Here is a 24,783-nt window from a genome sequence, read left to right as displayed (position 1 = left end):
TGAGGTCTCAAGGGATTCACTACATCACCCAGGAGAGCCAGGAGGTACCAAGCATAAATTGGAGCCTCATCCTGCTGAGTCAACTTTTACTCTACTTTCATTCTGCCCTGTTTCCTAAAATATTTTCTATAGATACCATTCATAATTTTAACCATTCTATAGTAACTTCAATATTCTGTTTCCAATGTTCTGAAGTTCCATCAATTTGTGGCAACATGTTTATAAGTAATTATATTTTAACTAATTGGTATTCAACTAATATTTACAAACTAGGAAAAGTGCTTGTATCAAATGGACAAATTCATCAAAGCTATTTTTTTTTTGCCTTTTGATTTGAAAATGCCCTTAGCCAGCTAAATAAATCCTCAAATTAGCTTTGGTTTCATTTTAAACAAAACAAACTGTATGTGGCAATTTTATTTTTTTTTGACAATGAAAACATATTATTTAAGAATAAGCAACTCTTGGGGCAATGGTTAAGACACAGCTTGGGAAGCCTGCATTTCATATTAGATTGCCTGGATTGCAGTCTTGGCTCCACTCCCATTTCAGCTTCCTGCTAACACACACCCTAGGAGGCAGCAGGTAATGGCTCAAGTAATTGGGTTCCTGCAACACATATGAAACAGCTGAATTTTGAGTTCTGAGTTCCCAGCTTTGGCCTGGCCCAGCCCCAGCTATAAACTGGGAGAAGGAACAAGTGGATGGAAACTCTCTCTCAGGCTCTGTCTCTGCCTTTGAAACATAAAACACAAAATTTTAAAAAAGAAGAATCAACTCTTAAATAAATGACATTGACAGCCCAGATTATTATAACTGAAAACTCAAGGTGAATTTTTTATCTGAATGGGTAAGAGATGAAGGGTAACAGTGTGCAAAACATTCTAGAAAGGTTTCTCAAAACAGCCTAAGTTTACTTCCATAGGCAACTGGTTGGGAAAGAGGTGGTCACGTGAATTTTGAGAAGGCTTCCTAGGCCAACTGTGACTACACATCTTGGCATCCCTGCCCCACACCTCCAACATGGAGAACCAGTATTACAGATAATCCAGAAACCGAAGTTAAAACCAAGTGCTGGCCGGCGCCGCGGCTCACTAGGCTAATACTCCGCCTTGCGGCGCCAGCACACCGGGTTCTAGTCCTGGTCGGGGCGCCGGATTCTGTCCTGGTTGCCCCTCTTCCAGGCCAGCTCTCTGCTGTGGCCAGGGAGTGCAATGGAGGATGGCCCAAGTGCTTGGGCCCTGCGCCCCATGGGAGACCAGGAGAAGTACCTGGCTCCTGCCATCGGATCAGCAGGGTGCGCCGGCTGCAGCGCACCGGCCGCAGCGGTCATTGGAGGGTGAACCAATGGCAAAGGAAGACATTTCTCTCTGTCTCTCTCTCTCACTGTCCACTCTGTCAAAAAATAAAAAAAATAAATAAATTAAAAAAAAAAAACAAGTGCTTCACTGCTCCCCTCAGCGTATCTTTTACTAAGCCTTTCGATAACTTAAAAACACTATTGTTTTAGATTTCATATCTTTCAGAGCAACTGGAATGAATAAAATACCAAAACTGGGAATAAAAGAATGGGAAGCAGTAACAGAAAGACCCTCCAAAAGTAAACAATCTAGACCCTGCACACTGGCACACATGACATGCACCAACACAGTTGCTGGATACACAGAGCAAGCTTACAAAGGGAATTGCAAAACAGCCGAAGCAAGCTTTGAACTTGGCTGGGAATGGGAAAAAATGCTCAAACCAAACTGCAAAGCAAATACGGCAAAGAACAGCAGGTAAAGTGTGTAAATATATTTTATATATATATATCACTATGAAGGTGGTTTCCAGGATTATAAAAGAGACGGAAAATATAAGCATTTTAAATAGAAGCTTTTAATATATAACTAAATTATCCCGAAAGGAGACTGAAAGGAGACACATCTAAATAAAACATTCTGTTTACACCATTAACCAGGGGACAGATGCACCACAGATGAAAACAGGACAGTGAGGCAAAGAAGAGGCACAAAGTCCTGGAAGTTCAGAAAGAGTCCAAAAGCCAAGCAAGGAGGTGACTTTTTTTTTAAAAAAAAAGATCTTATTTATTTATTTGAGAGGTAGAGTTATAGACAGTGAGAGGGAGAGACAGAGAGAGAAAGGTCTTCCTTCTGTTGGTTCACTCTCCAAATAGCTGCTACGGCCAAAGCTGCGCTGATCCGAAGCCAGGAGCCAGGGGCTTCTTCCTGGTCTCCCATGCGGCTGCAGAGGCCCAAGGACTTGGGCCATGCAAAGAGGTGACTTTTAAAGCTGTGCTCAGAGTAAGAAGGTGAGACCGAATGACATGGTGCCAGGGAGGATTGGAAACTAGTGTGAGTAGGCAATTTGTATAGCAGTGAAGATACTGCTTGGGATGCCCGCATCCTGCATCAGAGTGACGAGATTCAAGTTCTGGTTCCATTTCCACCTCCAGTTTCCTGAAAATGTACATGGTGGGAGGCAGCAGATGACAGCTCAAGTACTTGTGTCCCTGCCACCTGTGTGGCTCCTACTTTGGCTTCACCTGGTCCTGACTGCTGTGGGCATTTGAGGCGTGAAATGGAAGATCTCTGAATCTTTCTGTTTCTCTCCCTTTTAGATAAAAAATAAATGAGAGTTTAAAACAACTAGCTTGAACTTCTAGTTTTATTTTCTTCCCTGAAGATAGGAGACAGTAAAAACCATAAAATTTATGAAGAATTCACTGTGAGTCACAGGCATCTTAGGTTCTTCTCTGACAACATTGTACTTCAACAAGTGAGGTCTATGAGCAGGCGACTGACCTAGGGCCACACTGCTTGAATTGACTCCCCAGTGATATTCTTTCCAATTTACACTAGAAAGTGAGAGCAAAATCTCTGTCACAATGGAAAGTGAGTTGCAGGACAAGGAGATCATATTAAACTCAGGGGTCCCAGGGCAAACAAAGTTCCACTGGAGCCGATATAGTGCAGCATTCCCATGAGAAGCATTATACCGGATGGTGTGAAAACCATTCATTCATTCAACAAACATCAGTAAGTGTTTACTCCTGGGCAAGGCCCTTTGGGTATAAAATTCATAAAACACATTTTCTTTAACACAAATCACAAAGTCTAGAGAAAAAGAGACAAAACATATAGTAATTTCAAAACCAAGCGACTGGTGGCAATGGGAATTATGTAACAACTTCTGCTTGGAGAATAAGGGGTTAGCGGAAGCATTAGGGAGGAGGAGGAGGAGGTAGTATCTAAGCCACATTTTGAAAGTGAGTAGGAATTTTCCAGACAGATGGAAAACGGAACACTCTAGGCAGAGGAAAGCGCATGTCTAAAAGCACAGAAGCATGAAAGAGCATATTTAAGCAACTGCAAATAATCTGATAAGGTCAACGGTAGGATGCAGCATCAAAGAGCTGTGCGCCAAGGAGAAGCAGGGGACAGAAAAGGAAGGCACCCTTACAGCCTGGAGCATCTGACAGCTCTACTCCATTAGGCAACACACGCTCAAATGGCCCCGGCACAGTGACGCCCTGCCAGGGCCAGCCCCTCGGGTTGGAGGCCAGAGAGGGGCCGGCTGAGGCACAGCAGCACTACTCCAGAGATGAGCCTGAGCTGTTAAACCGCCTCCCGCTGCCATGGCAACTCTGCGGCAAGGCTTTTTGGAGCAAAAGGTGGCAAGCAGATACCAGGTCTGCTGGCCGCCTCCTGCCGAATTTGGCTTCTCTCCTCACTAATCAGGACGTAAGTGCTGCAGCACTCGTGCCGGAAAGCTGGCTGAAAAATCCCTCCATCGCCTTCCGCTTTAGTGATTCTTGACACGTGCCTTCCCCAGAGGGAAATAAAAATGGAGTCTGATCATTTTTCCAATTATTGCCTCATATCAATTTACAATTTATAGCCCCTCTCCACCGAGTATGTTGCTGTTAGTGAATCACACACACCAAAAGGAAAAACAGAACAGCCTAGCAGAGGCTTCTGGCATTACTAAATATAGGCTTCACTGAGCCCGCAGATCTGTACTCCACCCACAGTGGGATGCTGCCCAGAGGAGGCCTCTAGTTTCTGGGGGAAGGGAGGACTGCCAGGAAGGCACGTCCAGCCTTGTCATTCCAGGCAGGACCCAGATGCCCCAAGAAGAGCTGTATTATACCACAAGCGTGGTCAAACCCACAGTAAGCCAACCCAATTAACTGAAACACATCATAAAACTCTGCTGGCCTGCAACTTTCTGGAAGTGAAAGAGAGAAACAAGTCAAGACCAGCAATTTATATTCAAAACTGAAACTCTAAATAGTGGCTGAGGGGATTGTATTAAGATTCCATGGTCACTGCTAAGGCTGGTGCATCTCCCCCTCCAAAATTCACGTTGAGGGGCCAGTGTTATGGCATAGCAGGTAACGCCATCGCTTGTGATGCCGGCATCACATATGGGTGCTGGTTCAAGTCCCAGCTGCTCTGCTTCCCATCCAGCCTCTGCTAATATGCCTGGGAAAGCTGCAGAAGATGGCCCAAGTGCTTGGGCCCCTGTACCCACATGGGAGACCTGAAAGAAGCTCTAGATCCTGGCTTCAGCCTGGCCAGCACTGGCTGTTGCAGCCATCTGGGGGAATGAACCAGCAGATGGAAGATCTCTCCCTCTCTGTCTCTCCTTTTCTCTCTGTTACTCCGTCTTTCAAATAAATAAAATAAACCTTTAAAGGGCCGGCGCCACGGCTCACTTGGCTAATCCTCTCCTGCGGTGCCGACACCAGTTGGGGCACTGGATTCTGTCCCGGTTGCTCCTCTTCCAGTTCAGCTCTCTGCTGTGGCCCGAGAAGGCAGTGGAGGATGGCCCAAGTGCTTGGGTCCTGCACCCGCATGGGAAACCAGGAGGAGGCACCTGGCTCCTGGCTTCGGATCTGCGCAGCGCACTGGTGGTAGCAGCCATTTAAGGGTGAGCCAACGAAAAAGGAAGACTTTTTTCTCTGTCTATCTCTCTTGCTCTCACTGTCTAAAAAAAAAATAAATAAATAAACCTTTAAAGCAAAATCTGAAATTTAATTGTCATTGTGATGGTATTAAGAGATGGGACCTTGAAGAGCAGAAGAAGTCATAGGGGCAATGCCTTCATGACTGGATTAACAGCCGTCTCTCAAGAGTGGTTAGTGGGGCTGGCGTTGCAGAGTGGGGAATTAAGCTACTGCCTGTGATACTGTGCCCACATGGGCACTGAGCTGCTCCACATCCCATCCAGCTCCCTGCTAATGCCTGGGAAAGCAGCAGAGGATGGCCCAAGTTCTTGGGCCCCTGCACCCATGTGGGAGACCCAGAGGAAGCTCCTGGCTTCTGGCTTTGGCCTGGTCAGCACTGCCTGTAGCAGCCATCTGGGGAGTGAACCAGTGGATGGATGATATCTTTCTCTGTCTCTCCCTCTTTCTGTTTAATTCTACTTTCAAATAAACAAATAAATCTTAAAGGAAAAAAAAAAAGTGGTCAGTTAACACTGGGAATAGGCTCCTGAAAAAAAGGGTAAGTCCAGCCACCCTGTTCTCTCTTCCCCATGCTCTCTTGCTGTGGGATGCCTTCCACTGTGTTACGATGCAGTGACGTGGCCCTCACCAGACACAGCCTTCACCGTTGGACTTCCCAACCTCCAGAACCCTGAGCCAATAAATGTGTCTATTGTTTATAATTTACCTGCGCCATACATTTCTGTTACAGCAGCAGAATATGGACTAAGATTAGAGAATAGGACTTAGGCAAGAAGGACTGAAGTGAGCTGTGGGAAACCCAGCCTGTGAAGTTGATGACAAGGATATCCCACTTCCTCATAGCCTTCCCAATACCACTGAGGAAGAGGTAACAATCTCCCTAGAAAGAAGTACCACGTTGAAAATAAAACCCGACCACACGCCTCACAATCCATAAAGAGGCAGCGGAACTCTAACTAGCACAGCAGCGCCTCTGCCAGCACGCCTGTAGCCCTTGATTTACAGGCACCTGCTAAGAAGAGAAAGCTTCATAGTCCTTTCTGGTAATTCATAGCACTGAGACCTGAAAACTGTGGAGGAAGCCCGGGGATCAGATTAAGACAGCAATACTGACAAAATGTTTACCAGTCTGACCTCACCTCCCACTGGTCTCCTCTCTGTTCCTCAAAAAATCTGGCACACTCTCACCTTGGGGCCTTTGCACTGTGTGTCTGCCTGAACAGCTTTTCTCTAGAGAGCAACAGGGTTTACCCCTTCACTTTTTTTTAAATCTTTACTCAAAAGTCACCTCCAGGATGCCTGCTCTGGGCACTCTGTCTAAAACCTCAGCTCTACTCTGATGCATGTTCTCCATCTCTCCTGCTTTGTTTGTTTTTCCTCAACACTCATATACTGTACATTTTACTTACTTATCTGATTATTATCTACCTCCACCAGTACAGCATCAGCTCCATGAAGGCAGAGTTATTTGACTGCTTAACTCATCACTGTATTGTTAGTACAGAAAATAATGTCTGGAACAGAAAACAGCCCTATACTAACTGCATTCAGAGGCAGGTGTTAGGCACAGCAGTTAGAACACTGTTTGGGACATTCCCATCCCCCATCAGAGTGCTTGGGTTTGAGTCTGAACCCCACTTTTGATTCTAGCTTCCTGCTGATTTGTGCCCTGGCAGCAGCAGGTGATGGCTCTGGTAGTTGTGTCCCCTGGATTGAGTACCTGGCTCCTGGCTTCAGGCTGGCTCAGCTGTAGTTGTCGTAGACAGTTAGGTGTAAGCTAGTGTACAGAAGATCTATCTGTCTGTGTGCCTCTCCCTCTGCTTTTCCAATAAATAATTTTAAAAAGCAAGCAACCACAAGTTTAAAACCTTTTTTTTTTTTTACCAAATTAATAAATGGATGATAATTGTGTAAGATTTGCCAAGTGGGGCTGTAGTAGTGAGAAGAAAAGGAGGCAAATACTACAGGTAGTGAAAAATACATTCATTCAACAGGAAAGTATTGAACACCTACTCTGCCAGGAGGTGCAGGGCTAAATAAATTCCAGAAACACAGTGATACACAAGGCCATAGAAGTGTTTCCCTTCCCAGTGTTAAAAGTCCAGAGTACTAGGAGACAATTACAAGAAATGTATTAAGTGCAATAGCAGAGAAAAGAGGATAGAAGTGTCTCCCTTCCTAGTGTTCAAAGCCAGAGGGCAGGGGGACAAAGAGAAGCAGTTGTAAGAACAACAGCAGAGAAGGCATAAAATAAGCCTCTTGGAAGGAGAGTCAGGTTACCTGCCCAGGGGACAGGATGTCTAAAGACCTAAAGAATGAATAAAAGTTAGCCAGGTGAGAAATGGAAGAAAGAGAGTATACAAAAGGAGAGACAGAGAAAGATATCCATCCACTGGTTCACTCCCCAAATGGCTGCTACAGGCAGTGCTGGGCCAAGCCGAAACCAGGAGCCAGGAACTGCCTTTGTCTCCCATGTGGGTGCAGGAAAGCAAAAACTTAAGGAAGATGCCTAGCACTGATTTAGACCAGTGAGTCTAGGATATTGCGGACTGAAACCTAGGCACTATACAGTACGCCATTATCAAAAATTATATGACAAGAAAAAATAAGGATGGTAAGAGAAAAAAAAAAAGAGCACTTAACAGACTTAACAGAAAGTAGGAGTTAAAGGACTAGTCAAAGAATGGCTGCAGTGAGCAAAACAGAACATGCAAGAAAATGCAAGCTGGAAGAAGAATCCTGAGGTCAGAATTGGGAATTCTTGAATTATCTGAACGATTTTGTAGGTGGAACAATTAAGGGTGATGGCAAACACCAAGCTGTGACTATGGAAGAGTGAATCCTAAAAGCCTCCACGGAGGAAACATTTAAACAGCTCCCAGGGCTAGCATGAGGAATCAATGAGACAGAATATGTGAAAGTGCTTTGTAAATGACATAAACATAAAGTTGGTTAGATAAGCTGTGTTTCTACCATTTAGGGCTAAAGAAGCAAGAAGTTTTGATGAATAACTTTGAAACTTATTTTGATATTGAAGGCGATTATATACACATTTATGGTAGCAGGCATTGTACTAAGCAGTATATATCATTTGCCATATTTATTCCTCTAAAACAGGAAGTCAGTAATATTATTAATTTCATTTTACAAATAAAGATCTTCAAACCAAATATTACTGTGATTATTTTCTGTAGTGTAAATCTATTGGGTCTACCCTCAAATACATCCCAATTACATGAAAAATCTTATTCTTCATAGAAAAACCACACATACGGCTCCTATAATGCTGCTTTTATCATTAAATCTGAGAATCAAATTTTTTAAAAATGAAATATGCCAACATTTGGTGCTATTTAATTTCTTTATTGTTTCAATGGTATAGAAATTACCTTATCTATATTAAATATAATATTCATTTCAAAATATTGAATTCATCCAGAGCTTATTTTTACATGGAATGAGATTAAAATAGATCTAAATGTGATTTTCTCTTTTTTAAGATTTTTTTTTATTTATTAAAAGACAGAATTATGGAGAGAGGAGAGAGAGATCTTCTATCTGCTGGTTCACTCCTCAAATGGTCACAGTGGCTGGAGCTAGGCCAGGCTGAAGCTAGGAAGTTCTTCTGGGTCTCACACATGGGTGTGTGGTAGAGGCCTTACCAAGATCAGAAGAAAGAGAAAAAAGAAATTTCCTTGGGAATGGAATGTGGTCATTACCTGCTTGCCTATGAATGCTTCAACTGTAGCTATTACCTGCTTATATGTAACAAGTTTGGCTTCTGCTTGCTAAACAGAGCAATGTTGTTAACCTTTGCCAGAATACACACAGCTCAGTATGTGTGTGAAAGAAACATCATCAGTAACTAGTACCCATGCCCAGTATTGTATCAATTCCTATAGCTGCCATGTAGAATACCCAATCAAATGTATGCACATAGCCATATAAGGGAGACAAAGAAGCTAAAAACATACATAAGGCAATACCACTGTTTGGGACTCAGGCTTTTTAGATAAAAATCTTACTGAGCCTTATGCTGGCATAATAAAAGACTGCTTCCTAGCCTTGGTGTGTCATTTTGGCTCATGAACCCTGCTCCAAGTTCAGGGACCCAAGCACTGGAGCCATCTTCTGCTGCTTTCCCAGGTGCATTAGCAGAGAGCAGGAAGGGAAGTAGAGCAGCCAGGTCTAGAACCAGCACCCACATGGGATGCCAGCATCGCAGGCAGAAGCTTAATTTGCTATGCCACAACACCAGCCCCTAAATGTAGTTTTCTTCAAAGTATTTCAATCTAATATTTTTTATTAAACACTGCTTGCTTTCACAGCTTTTATTTTACTTGATTTCTCACTATGTTTATTTTCTCTATTTCTATGTTATTAACTTGCTTTTAAATAGTCTTCTTAATGTACTTAGGAACAAGTTCTGATCTAGAATGGCAAAACTCAAAACTCCTTTCATTTCCCTCTAAACTATACAACTGTTAGACAATGACAATTAAAGACATACTTTTTATGCAGTGAGCAACCCCTGGCTCCCATACTTTGGTCACTACAGTAACTGCCAACATTTTAAAATCAGAACATCAACAGGTTTTGTGTACTCCCCTGACTCTTCTCACCAACAACTTTCTGGCTTCTCTTGAGAAATCAACATCCTTGGGCTCATGCCTCCACATGCCAAAATTCAGCTATAACTAAGTAGCTACCTCCTTTACATGGAACATGCAAAGCATTTAAGTTCAAAGCATTCAATATTTCTTGTTTTATACCCAACACACTTAACTGATACACAATGGTTGCCTAGAGGCTTTTGCAAACTCTGATAAACCACGAGTTCCCCTTTTTGCCAGGCACTTCACAGTTAACTTGGCGTTCAACTTCAATAACTACACTTAGCCGACTTCTCTAGTCTAACCTCTTTCCTACTTCCACTGTGTGGCTCCTGACATTTTTTCCCCATTTCATTGTCTAACAATATATACACCGAATTCTATCCTTCTCAAGTTATTTTGTGAATGAAAATAATTTTTAGGGACCAGTACTGTGGTGTAGCAGGTTAACCTTCCACCTGTGATGCCGGAATTCCATATGGGTGCTGGTTAGGGACCCAGCTGCTCCACTCTGATCCAGCTCCCTGCTGATGTACCTGGGAAAGCAATGGAAGATGGCCCAAGTGCTTGGGCCCCTTCACCCATGTGGGAAACCCAAAGCAGTTCTGGGCTCCTAGCTTTGGCTTGGCATAGCCCTGCCAGTTGCAGCATTTGGGCAGTGAACCAATGGATGAAAGATCTAATTCTGCCTTTCAAATAACTAAAAAATAAATCTTTTTAAAAAAAGAATTTTTAAAAAACATTTCAGCTCTGAAATTCTTGCCTTCTCCTGACTCTGATTTATACTGTCAATCAAGTTCAATCTAGCACCTTTACTGAATTAAATCTATGAATTGCCTTTGTTAGTACTGTCGTCTTTACTGCATTAAAACTACTTGGCCAGGAGTAGGTTATATTTCTCTTATTGTTTTCTTTCTATTAAAGTAATGTAATTCTCTCTATTAGGCCATAATACATATTAGTTTTATTTTTAACAACACAAATATTATCTTTTTCATTGTATTTTCTGTGTACTGATAAAACAAATGACTGAATTTAGTTAGGCATATGTTTCATAATCTATAATTTAAGAACCTCATCTCAAGATATGCTTTCTTATATATCCAAACATTCCAGGTTATAGCCTCTTGTCATTAGAAAATACTCTCATTGTACTCTCTAATAACTTACACATACTCCACTTATTTTTTTTATATGTGTTGTTGCAACTAGTTACTAAAAACAATGCTATAGGGGCGGCATTGGGGCACAGCTTGTTTTAAGCTGCTGCCTCTGACATCAGCATCTCATATGAGCATCGGTTCAAGTCCAGCTGCTCTACTTCTGAACCAGCTCCCTGCTAATGTTTCTGGGAAAGCCAGATGACGGCCCAAGTACTCCAGCCCCTGCCACCCACTTAGGAGACACAGACTGAGTTCTAGGCTCCTGGCTTTGGCCTGTACCAGCCACTGTGGCCATTTGAGAAGTGAACCAGAAGATGAAAGATATTTCTCTCTTTCTCCCACTCTCCCCCGCTGTCTCTCTCTAACTCTGCCTTTCAAATAACTAATAAAAACAGTGCCATAAAAAAGGTTGATTTTTTTGTTTAAGTTGAGAAAAACTATTTCTATTTCTCCAAAATATTGGCATCTGCCACTATAAGAAACCCCCTAAATATCTTTCTGTGTCCTCAACTTAAAATAAAATCTATTTTTGACAAAAGTGCCATGATAATCAATAGGGAAGATAGTCTTTTCAATAAATGTGCAAAATCACTGTGTCTTTATAGAGGAAGAAGATAAACCCTGACCTTTTTTTCACATCATACATAAAAATTAAAGTGGATCACAGACATAAACATAAGTGCTAAATAAGCAAACTCTTAAAAGAAAGCATATAGAAAATTTTTTGACCTTGGGGTAAGGCAATGATTTGATAGAACATGAAAAACATGAACCATTTAAAAAATGGATAAATTCGACCTTATCAAAAATTCAAAAATTTTTTCTCACAGAAAGATGCCATTAACAAAAAGGTACACCACAGATTAGAGAAAAAATTTGCAAAAGCATATACTTAACAAATGTCTAGAATCCTCATTATACAAAGACCTCTTATGACAAACCAATTTGTGAAACTTGTTTTGGAAGATGACGATAATGAAGATGTGAAAGGATGTGAGCACCTCACTAAGGCAGGCAGGCAGGCAAACTGGTCAATCAGCACTTAGAAATATGCTCAATAATGCTAGTCACTGGAAATATTTGAGAGGCTGGTGTTTGGGTCAGCAGTTAAGATGCCTACTTTCCACATGGGATACCTGGGTTTGATTCCTGGTTCCAAGTTCCAATTCCAGCTTCCCGTCAAAGCAGACTATGGGAGACAACTGTGATGGCTTAAGTAACTGAGTCCCTGCCACCCACATAGGAGACATGGGATTGAGCTTCCAGCTCTGGCTCCAGTTCCAAGCCCAGTCCCTGCTATCATGGGCAGGATGGGAACTCTCTTTGTCCGTCTGTTACCTCCTTCCTCTCTGCTTGCTAAATAAATTTAAAGAAATTTTTTAGAGGCTGGCATTATGGCATACTGGGTAAGGCCACCACTTGTGATACCAGCATCCCATATGAATGCTGATTTGAGGCCTTGCTGCTTCACTTCTGATCCAGTGCTCTGCAAATGTGCCTGGGAAAGCACAGAAGATGGCCCAAGTGCTTCGTTCCATGCACCCACATGGGAGGCCTGCAGAAAGCTCCAGGCTCCTGGCATTCGCCTGGCTCAGCCCTGGTCACTGTGGCCATTTGGGGACTGAAGCAGCAGATGAAGATCTCTCTGTCTGTCTCTCCCTCTCTTTCTGTAACTATGCCCTTCAAAAATAAATAAATAAATTTTTTTAAAAAAAATTAAAGGAAATATGTGAATTAAAATCAGTGAGATAACACTACATACTTTAGAACATCTGAAAATAAAAACACTGATAATAGGAAACGTTAGTGAGGAGGTGGAACAACTAAAACCCTTCTACCTTCCCAATGCAAATGCAAAATGGAATCTAGTGACAATTTCTTATAAATTAAAACATACTCTTGTCCTATGACTCAGCAGTCCTGATCTTAGGCATCTACCCAAGAGTAAGGGACTATCTATTCAAACAAAATCATGTACATGAATTTTTAAAGCTTTATTATTCATAATAAGAAATGATAATAAATATTCATAAAACTGAACAAACAAAAAGTGGTATGTTCACACAATGGAACACTACTTAGTATTTTAAAGGGAACGAAGTAACTGATAAGTATTGAATAACATGGATGGATCTTAATAACATTATCATGCTAAGTAGTAAAGGAAAATAAAACACTATATATTGTACAATTCCATTTTATATGACATTCTAGAAAGGGAAAAACTATGCTGGCCAAAAATGGATCAGTGGTTGCCTGAGAACATAAGAAAAAAGATTAACTTTAAAATAATTTTCTGAGAGTTTGAGAACTTTCTAAGAGGGAAGGTGTATGACTGTATATAGTTAACAAAATTCAAACTGTATACTCTAAATGTTTAATTTTATCATATGTAAATAATATATCAATAAAACTATAAAACCAAAAAATTTAAATTTCCTCTTGAAGGTACACTTTATAAAATGAAATTTAATCTGGTCGGCACCGTGGCTCACTAGGCTAATCCTCCGCCTTGTGGCGCTGGTACACCAGGTTCTAGTCCCGGTTGGGGCGCCAGAGTCTGTCCCAGTTGCCCCTCTTCCAGGCTAGCTCTCTGCTGTGGCCAGGGAGTGCAGTGGAGGATGGCCCAAGTACTTGGGCCCTGCACCTGCATGGGAGACCAGGATAAGTACCTGGCTCCTGGCTTCGGATCAGCGCGATGCGCTGGCCGCAGCGGCCATTGGAGGGTGAACCAATGGCAAAAAGGAAGACCTTTCTCTCTGTCTCTCTCTCTCTCACTGTCCACTCTGCCTGTCAAAAATTAAAAAAAAAAAAAAAAATCTACAGTTCAGTGTGTACAAAGAATTTAATCTTAGAAAGAGATCAGGACTTTGCCCTTGGCTTCTAGGAGTTAATCTTTAGCCTTATAGGAGTTTCTTTGTTTACATGGGGGGTCTCGGGTCATGACATAGACTCCAAGCATGTGATTTAGGATGAAGGTGGGCCAGACCAGATAACACTTAGGGCAGAGCTGACCACTCTAAAAAGATTAACAACAATACGTAGACTGGGAGTTTTGGGTCACACAACATTAACTTGACCAGAGAGTGAATCAGGCACACAATGGAATCCCAGTAAAAATTCTAAACACCAGCGCGGTGCGCCGGCCGCAGCACGCCGGCCGCGGCGGCCATTGGAGGGTGAACCAACGGCAAAAGGAAGACGTTTCTCTCTGTCTCTCTCTCTCACTGTCCACTCTGCCTGTCAAAAAAAAAAAAAAAAAAAAAAAAAAATTCTAAACACCAAGGTTCAGGTACACTTCCTTAGTTGGCCACACTCTCTGTATTGTCACACATTAAGGCCAGTAAAGTAATGGGCTTTGATTCCACCTTACTCCTGTCTCCCAGTGGGTGAGAATAATGGAAGCTCCTTTCTATGTACTTCTTTCATTGGAAGATTTCATTCAGCATCCCTTCTCTATAATAAACCACAGCCATGAGTATAATAGCTTTCAGTGGATTGAGTTTTAGGCAGACTCTTGAACCTAAAGGTGGTCTGAGGAACCCCTGAACTTGCAATTGAATTAAGGGTGGTCATGTGTACTCCACATAAATAGGTGTCAAACTTAGGAGCATAAAATTCATATCTGAAGTGGTTAACAATTACCCAAACTATGTTACAAAGGTCATTATCTTTCAGCTTAGTATAATGACAAAAGCTTTTAACAATCTTTATAGGTACTAGGTAAACCTGGAACCAACCCAAGCACTAAGACTCCAGATTGAGCATATGTATCAGCTGTTTAACTACAAAGGTAAATATACACACCTATTGTAACACAGAGGAGAAACCAACCATCTCATCATCCTTGCTTACCTACATATATATATAATATAATCCTTTGTATAAATTGCTTCTCCTTTGTATATTTTTATGTTTCAGCACATGTATACATCATGTAATGATCAAACCACAGTAATCAGCAGAAACATTCCATACTTGTATCATTTCTCTGTGGTGACAGCATTCAAAAATACACAATACATTAATGTTAACTACAGTCACCTTGCTGGGTAATAGAACACAAAAATTTATTCCTCCTTTCTACTTGTAATTCTATACCCATCAACCAACTCTGCACAACTTTCTCTTTACTTTTCTCACTCCAGTCTCTGGTAATCACCAATTCTGCTCTCTACTCCTGTGAGATCAATGTTCTTTGATTCCACATATGAGTGAGATCACACGGTATTTATCATTCTGTGTCTGGCTTATTTCACACATGTCATCTAGTTCTTTTAAATAGCTTCTCATTCCCCTACTTACAATCTACAGAACATTTTGATTGTTTAACTCTTGCATTTTCTAAGCATGTAGTTAGATATCTTCTTTCAAATTGCTAGTGGTATTATCCATAGTAAGTATTATCCTAGAGGCAGAATTACACTAATATATATAGATACTATCTTTATAAAAAGTTAAATAAAATCAGGCTAAAGAGTATAATGATTATAAAATATGACAAAAATTATTTCCCAAAAATGCCTCCCTAAATCAACTTTTTTTTGCTTACACATGTAATTTTTACCTAAATCAACTTCTAAAATCTTAGCTATCATTTTCACAATGCTGATATTTTCCATGAGAGAAAAGGAAAGTTTAGGGAAAAATCATACACATAATACAGTGAGATTCTGTTTAGAATACTAAATGTTTCTGTTTCTGAATGCTTGTAAATGTGAGGCACTCATCTAGGCTGCTCCTTTTCATGTTAAGCTAAATTAGGAGAGGTAGTAAGTCAGTTAATGTTGGAGTCAGAATTTCTGACGAGAGAGTGCTATCCTTCAAAGCAAAGCCAAAGTTTTCAAAGGCTTAAAGACTCTCCATTTGTTCAAATTTATCCGCAAGTGTCAGAACAAGCAGGCGATCTACCGGAGCTGCTCAAAATACCACCTCAACAACAGGTGGGCAGAACACTTTGTAAAACTCCAGCATTAGCACAGTGGATAAATATATCACCTCTCCTCCTCAAAGCTTCTGCAACTCTACAAAACAGAGCCGGGACCACCTTCCGTTATGTGCCAGTCTTTTTTTTTTTTTTTTTTTTTTTTTTGATAGGCAGAGTGGACAGTGAGAGAGACAAAGGTCTTCCTTTGCCGTTGGTTCACCCTCCAATGGCCGCTGCGGCCGGCCCGCTGTGGCCGGTGCACCACGCTGATCCAATGGCAGGAGCCAGGTACTTATCCTGGTCTCCCATGGGGTGCAGGGCCCAAGGACCTGGGCCATCCTCCACTGCACTCCCTGGCCACAGCAGAGAGCTGGCCTGGAAGAAGGGCAACCGGGACAGAATCCAGCGCCCTGACCGGGACTAGAACCCGGGGTGTGCCGGCGCCGCAAGGCGGAGGATTAGCCTAGTGAGCCGCGGCACCGGCGTGCCAGTCTTTACATTGTTTTAACATAGCCTAAGAGAACTCCAACCTGTTGATTCAGCCCTGACTATTCGTCATCCAGCAAGACAAGCTTGGCATTTTAATTAGAACTCCAACTTCACTAGAAGATGGACTCTTGGAACCACTTCTCAGTCCCCAAACCCACTACCCTTCACCAGCTTTCTTCCAATCACAATAATATGTACTTTCCTTCCACAGACCTGCATTATTTTACTCTCCCCTGGTAGAATGTAAGTCCTGTCTAGAAGCCACATCCCACTAACCCTACTGGGACTCAGTCCTACAGCCACATGGAACTTAATTTTGGCAACACCTCAATGACTTTGGAAGAGGATTCATTCCTAAGAACCTCAAGAAAACATCACAGCCCTGCTGAAACTGATTTCAGGACTGAGTGACTTGGAGCAAAAAACCAGCTAAGCTACACTGTGTACAGACTTCTGATTCATAGAACTCTGTTGTTTGAAGCCATTAATTTTGGAAAGTTGTTCCAGCAACAGAAAACTAATAAAATTGTGATTCCAGTCATACCATCAAATTGCCTTACTTTTCTCTCACCAGCAGTTGGCTGTTAGGAACCCAGGAAACTGGATTTATCCAGTTTTCTATTGACAACAATTTTACAAGATGTTTCACATTGCATTGTCTTAATTTTTCTGTGTATTTTGTCTTCCTTACTAGAATGCAAGCTCTTTGAGAACAGGAATTGTGAGTGTGTTTTATACTTTTTAATGTTTTTCATTGCTCAGGTAATATATATTATACTTTTTTACCGTGTATTTTTTACACATATAAATACACCATGCTACACACTGCTTTATAATGTATTATTTTCCTTAACAACTTTATGCAGATATTCTATGCTAACGGACATTCTTCTGCAGCATCACTTTTACTGGCTTCATAAAGCCTCAGACTTGGCAAGTGTCCCATAACCTCTCTCATGCTCTATACTGCTCTCTATATAACATTTTCTATAGTTGTAATAATTTGGGATTGCATGATAATTTTACTAAGTTCTGTTTTCTCCACGAAATGGTCATCTCCATGAGATAAAAAAGTGCTTATTTTTCTCAAGTGTATAACTTCAAGAGCCAAACACAAAGAAGATGGTGAAGAGAAATAGTCCATGAATGAATGAATGAATTTAACCAAACTTCTTTCACCATTTATTTTCTTATTTTACTAATCCTAAAAGAGGTCTTTAGCATACAACTTGTTTTCAATATTTAGCATACAATGGCTAAATAGAATAACCGAATTTTCAAGAATGTCAAAGGATAGTCATTCAGTAAATAGCAAACTGACTTAAGTCATTGGGAGTAACAGAAATAAGTCCTAGTCACAGAACATGAAAAACAGTTCTTAGGTGATAAGAGGACTCTCAAAGCAAGAATTTTAGTAAATTTTATCTTGTATTTTTTTTCTATTTCTTTTCCAGAGACAGATATGCACAACGAGATATGGAAACTCTATAAAGTCTTCAAAGAGGTATGTTTTATACACAGGCTAATTAAAGAAAAATATTCTTCCTAAGATATTTAAATACTGGGAAAAGCTCAGAAAACTTATCAATAATTCAAGGATTGGGGCTGGTGCTGTGGCATAGTAAGCTAAGCCGGTTATAGACACCGGTTCACATCCCAGCTGCTCCTCTTCTGATCCAGCTCTGCTGTGGTCTGGGATAGCAGTAGAAAAAGGCCCAAATGCTTAGGCCTTTGCATCAGTGTGGGAAACCCAGAAGAAGCTCCTAGCTCCTGGCTTCAGATCAGCTCAGTTCTGGCCATTGCAATCAGTTGGGGAGTGAACCAGTGGATGGAAGACCTTTCTGACTCTCCTTCTCACTGCAAATCTACCTCTCAAATAAATAAATAAAATCTTAAGAAAAAATAACTGAAGGATAGAAGATAAACTTAATGTTAGTACAATATTACTACCAATCCCATAAATAATTCTTTACACAAGTTAATAACATAATTAGCAACTAAGGGGTAGATTTAACCAGAGACACTAAACCTATGTAACTCCAAGTTTTTTTTCTTTTTAATATTTTTTTTATTTATTTCAAAGAGTTACACAGAGAGACAAGGAAAGGCAGAGAGAGAGAGACAGAGAGAGAGAGAGCAAGGTCTTCCATCCTCTGGTTCACTCCCCAACTGGATGCAATGTCCGGAGCTGTGCCAATCCAAAGCCAGGAACCAGGAGCTTCTTCCAGGTCTCCTGTAGCTGTTGATTTCTCAACAATGTTGCAGTGGATTCGTTTCTGAGAGGAGCAGCGTGGTGGGGGCAAGAGGCGTAGAGTCACCGCACAGACCCCAGGAGTCGGGTGAAAGCAGGCTTGAGGTGAGCAGCCCGCAGACTCGTTTATTACAGTTGGAACAACATCTTATATAGTCAAGACCAGCCAATCTGGTCAAGGGGCCGTCTATGCCCCAACCAATCACAGCCTGTTGCCAGGCAGGCTCCGTTGCCAGGTGGGTTTCAAAGCCATTCCTGAGTAACTGACACTCGCTTGCCAGGGGCCACCTTGGCATGGCCTTCTCATTCCACACTGCTTTCTCAGGCAATAGCAGGGAGCTGGATCAGAAGTGGCAGCTGGGACCTGTACTGGCACCCATATGAGATGCCAGCACTGCAGGTGGCGGCTTTACCCACTATGCCACAGTGCCAGCCCCACTCCAAGCTTTAATAGAGAGTTGTTCTAGGGGCCGGCGCTGTGGTGTAGCGGGTAAAGCTGCCACCTGCAGTACTGGAGTCCCATATGGGTGCCAGTTCGAGTCCCGGATGCTCCACTTCCTCTAGCTCTCTGCTAAGGCCTGAGAAAGCAGTAGAAGATGGCCCAAGCCCTTGGGCCCCTGCACCCGTGTGGGAGACCTGGAAGAAACTCCTGGCTCCTGTCCTCAGATTGGCTCAGCTCCAGGAATTACATCCATCTGGGGAGTGAATCAGAAGATGGAAGACCTCTCTCTCTGCCTCTGGCTCTCTGTAGCTCTGCCTTTCAAATAAATAATAAATAAATATTTTTTTGAAAAAAGAGAGTTTCTCTAAAATTAAAACACTTATCTTACTAAAAAGTAACATTATCAGTTTGAAGCTAGGTGTTGTTCAGTAAATATTTAAAACATAAAAATCAAAAAATGTCCAACCATGAAATAAGGATAATGCAGTTCATCGTAACTCATATTCTTTACCTGACAGGACACAAAGAGATGGATTGCCTTCAAATTATTCAAAGTCTTCACAGAGTGTATAGGTGCTTTGGTTTCTTTCAAAATTTCTCTATAGTTATAACTCTATATAACCTGCCTCTTCTCTTCATGTTTCCCTAAAAAGCTTCTATCGTCTTTAAATGTTGGGAGGGAAAGATCTGCAAAGGGGGAAATCATGATCCCTGCAGGATTAAGCTCTCAGAGGCAGCATGATATACCACGTAAGGAGCACTGCGCTGGACACGAGCGTAGAGCAACCGTCTGCCATTACCTGTCTGCATCAACCACTCAGGTTTCCCAGATCCCAGGTTCTTCCCCTGTAAAGTAAAGGTGCTCGATGGTTTCAAGGGCCCTTCCGGCATAAACATTCTACACTGGGGGCTTCTGGGGAATGAGAACAATGGAGAAAAAAAGCAGAACTCATACTGTTGCCTGTTCTCACTGGGTATTCTGCAGGTGTTGTAGAAAATTGGAAAAGGTCTCAAATAAAATGCCTCTGCCACAGTTTGTGCCCAAAATGGAGGCCATCACCCTCCTCAGACCTCCAGTTCCTTCACACCCTGTTAACCCAAGTTATCTGAAATTTGAGACATTTTAGGGCCACAGATCTTTATTCATGATTGGGACTTTAAATGGCTTCTTTTGAGGAGAGACAAAACATAAAAAAAAAACTAGATTTGTGCAAAATATATGTATAGAACCACTATGGAAAAATCAATATTAGTAAGATACACTCAAAACTCCTGGAGTATCAAACAAAGTGGACACTAAGCTCTGTGTTAGCAGGGTTTACAGAGTGGGAGACTAGAGTTCTAATACTGCTATGACACTCAAATCCAAAATATTAGAAGCAGTTCCCTACTTATCCTCAACGTCTCCCTTCCCAGGATATGGGAATGTCTATCACAGAAGCACAGCACCTCCACTTCAATCCACTCCTGGGGCCTATGTTGTCCAAAAGGTGAACAAAACTAGACCTTTTGTCCCAGAATAGTTCCCATGTCTACTAATACAGGTATCTCAGAACTAAATGAGAGCATTCTTGCTCTGTCCAAATTAATACAGAACATAGAAGTCTTCCTTTCTAGGAATACTTTTTTTTTTTTTTTTTTTTTTTGGACAGGCAGAGTTAGACAGTGAGAGAGAGAGATAGAGAGAAAGGTCTTCCTTCCGTTGGTTCACCCCTCCAAATGGCCGCTATGGCTGGAGATATGCCGATCTGAAGCCAGGAGCCAGGTGCTTCCTCCTGGTCTCCCATGCGGGTGCAGGGGCCCAAGCACTTGGGCCATCCTCCACTGCCTTCCCGGGCCACAGCAGAGAGATGGACTGGAAGAGGAGCAACCGGGACTAGAACCCGGTACCCATATGGGATGCCAGCACCACAGGCGGAGGATTAACTGTGGGGAGCAATCCGGACTAGACTGAGTTACTGGAATTAAGACTTATTCTATGCATCTGCTCTCCCACAATATGGCGCTGGGAGAGGAGAAAACAGCTTCTACGCAGCTGCCTCCAGTTCAGCCAATAAACTGTAGGACTTGCTCCTGATTGGAGGAGAGCAGCGTACTCGGCGTGTGGGCAGCCAAGTTGGGATTGGCGGAGGAGGACTATAAAGGAGGAGAGAGACGGCATGCACCAGAAACATCTATGGGGAACATCTAGCTGAGGGAACACCTGTGCAGCCCCCGAGAAGAGCCGGCCGACGGTGTGCCGCTCCCCTGCGGAAGTGGGGAATGCGGCCAGGGGGAACTGCCCTTCCACGGAGGTGGAAGGGATAGTAGCCAACCCGGGAAGAACCAGCAGCAAACCCGGGGAGGGCCGAGCAGACAGAAAGAACAGCGCAGGGTCCTGTGTTGCTCCTCCACGAAGAGGGGGAGCGACATAATGGTGCCGTGACTCGGATATGAAGCCTAGGCAGGGCTTAGTGTCGTTCCTCCACGAAGAGGGGGAGCGACAATTAACCAAGTGAGCCATGGCGCTGGCCCCCAAGAAGACTTTTTTTTTTTTTAATATATTTATTTATTTGAAAGGCAAAGGTAGAAAGAGAAATAGAGGGAGAGACAGAGGTCTTCCATCTGCTGGTTCACTCCCCAAATGGCCACAGGAGCTGGATCTGAAGTGGAGCAGCCAGGACTGGAACCAGCGCCCATGTGGGATGTCGGTGCTGCAGTCAGCGGCTGAACCCACTGCACCACAGCACTGGCCCCGCAAGAAGACTTTTAATAATAATAATTTTCTTTCTAAAAACTGACACATATACTTTAAGGCTACTTATAGATTCTATTTATACATGTCTATAGTATATAAGAAAATAGTATACAAAAGGTAGGAAGAGATATGTTTTTGGAACTGCCCATCGGAGTTGTGTTTCCAACACCACACTTTCCACCATCAGAAAAAAAGCAAAAAGCTAAAAGCAAAAAAAAAAAAAAAAAAGGCTACAAGTCATCCCCATTTTCTGCAGTACTAATAACAGCATAGTTCAGCTACAAAACAAGTCAAGTCATTCTAAGCCATTTGTCAGTGGGCAGGGTGGCACTCACAAATATCTGACAGGATGCTTTATAGAAGTTACACATTAGACAATCTAAAAATTCTTATCCACTGTACTTTGTTGACCCAACCTCAGAACCTTATCCACAGCATTGTTTCTACATAGAAAAGTTCTATACAACTCAAGCAACCAACTTGAAAATCAACTTTTTAACATAACCTCTTTGAAGTCAGGGCTTTTTTTAAAAAAAAAAAGATTTATTTTATTTATTTGAAAGACTGAGTTATAGAGAAAAGTAGAGACAGAGAGAGAGGCCTTCCATCCACTGGTTCACTCCCCAGATGGCCGCAACGGCCAAAGTTGCTTGCGCCAATCCAAAGCCAGGAGCTTCTTCCAGGTCTCCCACACGGGTGCAGGGGCCCAAGGACTTGGGCCATCTTCTACTGCTATCTCAGGCCATAGCAGAAAGCTGGATCGGAAGAGAAGCAGTAGGGACTAGAACCAGCACCCATACGGGATGCCAGGAGATCCTTCTGTTGAGCCTTAGATGAAACCTCAGCCTTAGCTGACCACCTGACTGCAGCCTTGTGGGAGACTCGACAGCTAAAACCTATGCAAGATACATCCAGCTTCCTGACCCACAGAAACTGAGATAATAAATGTGTCTTCTTTTAAGCTCCTAAATTTATATTGTTACCTAGCACGAGATAATTAATAGACAGATGAGAAACACACAATATAATTAGAAAACAGAAGGCAATAGAATAACAACTAGGACTCAGGGAAGTTCAGGTAATCAAAGTAAAGGAAAGCTCACGATGGGATATGATTAATATTGAAATGTTTCATGAAGAGGTTATGTTATGAGATCCACCTAAGTGTTTTACAAATTCAGATTGGCAGACAGGTAGAAAGAACATCACAGAGGTAGAATCAATTGAATGTCAAGGACAATAATGATATCACACTGAGGAGCAGAGAGAAAAGACTGAACAGGTGAAATGGGTTCAGATTGTAGGAGTCCTGGAACAGTGGGGGTTGAGTGGGCTCATCTTTTATACCATAGACAGCAACACTAAAGGAAAGGCTCTCAAACAGGGAAATGACAAAATAAAAGCCCTGTGTTGAAGAACTTAATCCTATCACAGTATAAAGGATACAGGGATTAGAGATAGACCAAGAATAGATTTGTTAGCACAACAGTCTTCCTGAGAGGCTAACAAACATGTTGGGGGAAAAGGTTCACACTCATTAATAATCAAAGACTTGCAAATTAAAACTATAAAACACTATTGTTTGGTCTATCACATTAGTAAAGAATTACTAATAATACTAGCAAAGGTAAAGCAACCTCAGACACTGTTGGTGGGAATATAAATGGAATAGTCTTCATGGAAAGTCATTCAGCAATATACATTATTAATCTTAAAATATACAGAACCTCAGATTCAGCAATTCAGTTCTTAGAACATACTCTATAGAGATAAATTTATTTACCTATGCAACAAGCATTTACCCATGTGCCTACTATGTTGCAGGGATTGCGGTAGGCCCTGAATAAAACAGACCTCCCCTCTTCTCTCATGGCACTTAAAAGACACATACTTAATAAAAAATCAAATAGTAAATATATAATTACACATATTACAGGACACAATGAAAGAATACTTTTTACTATCTGGTTTAAATGATGAGATCAAAAGTGACTTCTCTAAAATGTGACATTTACGCTAAGGCTGAGGATGAGTAGAATTTAGCCATGTTAGGAAACGAGAAGGCATGAAAGAGTTGTATTCAAGACCTTACAGGATTTATTTGTGTGTTTGTTCAATAAATATATATTGAGGTCCTAGTAAGTAGCATGTACTATCCTAGGGGCTAAGGAGAAGGGATGAGATAAAGTGACCAAGGTCAGGTTAAGGTAACAGTTAGTTAATACAGGTATAAAAACACTCTATAGCTATGGAAGAGTCCAGAGTTCATGACGAAGCCAAACAAACATGAGGAAATCAGTGTAGAAGGAAGCCAATACATTTGGCAGGAAAAAGATGCAAGGCATTATAGCTGATAAACATAAATTCATATATTAAAGACTTACCTGAGACAGATATGCTTAAAAATGTACTGTTTGTTTAAAAAAAAAATTACCATTTAGAGGCAGAAATATTTGGACAGATTGGTACTAAAGAGTCATAATGCAGAGATGAAATACAGATCAGAAAATAAAATTTATACATGTATATGAATTAAGAAACAGCTATACTTGGGAAACTATTTCCCCTATAGCTCTACATAAATGGCTCTTGAGTACAATAAGCAGAGAAAAGAATTCACTTTTTAAAAATGATAGCAGTTTCTCTTTCCAATGGGTTCAAAATGTGCATGGCATAAGCCAAGGATTTGAAATCTGCTCCATGACCAGATGGGCTGCCATAAGTTTAAGTGTGAAGAGGGGTACTCACACAATTCTTACGGCAAGGATGTGCTTAGATACATCAGGAAGTTATGAGGGGAGTCATAAAAATGATTATGACCCAAGTGAGCAGTGGATCTGAAGGAAAAGAGGCCTTCTCTTCTCTTTTCATTTATCTAAATGGTGATATTTCAGATTTGGCACATATCAACATTAAAGAGATGCCACCTACAAAAAAAATTTGCAGAATTCTGTGCTATTTTTGCAACTTCTGCGAGTCTAAAATTATTTCAGAATAAAGAGAAAATAAAAAAGAATGGTAGTCTTGCCACAAGAAATAATACAAGGTGTAAACCTTAGATTAATTTCCTGAGGCAACCATAAAGAATTTATAAAACCATGCTCTAAAGTGCTCAGAATACAACTTTTACTTTGAAAAGTTGTAAGTGCCTATCAAAAGAAAGGCTTATAATTTGCAAGGAATACTCAA

General features: G+C 41.6%; 1 protein-coding gene and 1 long non-coding RNA gene across 5 annotated transcripts in view; one reads left to right on the top strand and one right to left on the bottom strand.

The window, feature by feature from the left end:
- LOC127493401 (uncharacterized) overlaps window positions 1-16,511 on the top strand; it is a 30,361-nt gene extending 13,850 nt beyond the window's left edge. Inside the window, exons 2-3 of the long non-coding RNA XR_007923492.2 lie at window positions 14,465-14,541; window positions 16,376-16,511. This is a non-coding gene — a long non-coding RNA (uncharacterized lncRNA). The remainder of the gene's footprint in view (window positions 1-14,464; window positions 14,542-16,375) is intronic.
- The window catches only part of SLC44A1 (solute carrier family 44 member 1), a 226,879-nt gene that overhangs the window by 132,260 nt on the left and 69,836 nt on the right, over window positions 1-24,783 (bottom strand). The window lies entirely within an intron of this gene.

This window comes from Oryctolagus cuniculus, chromosome 1 (genome assembly GCF_964237555.1).
Source record: "Oryctolagus cuniculus chromosome 1, mOryCun1.1, whole genome shotgun sequence".
Taxonomy (NCBI): Eukaryota; Metazoa; Chordata; class Mammalia; order Lagomorpha; family Leporidae; genus Oryctolagus; species Oryctolagus cuniculus.
The sequence above is the reverse complement of the archived record's forward strand: the minus strand, read 5'-3'. Positions and strand labels throughout refer to the sequence as shown.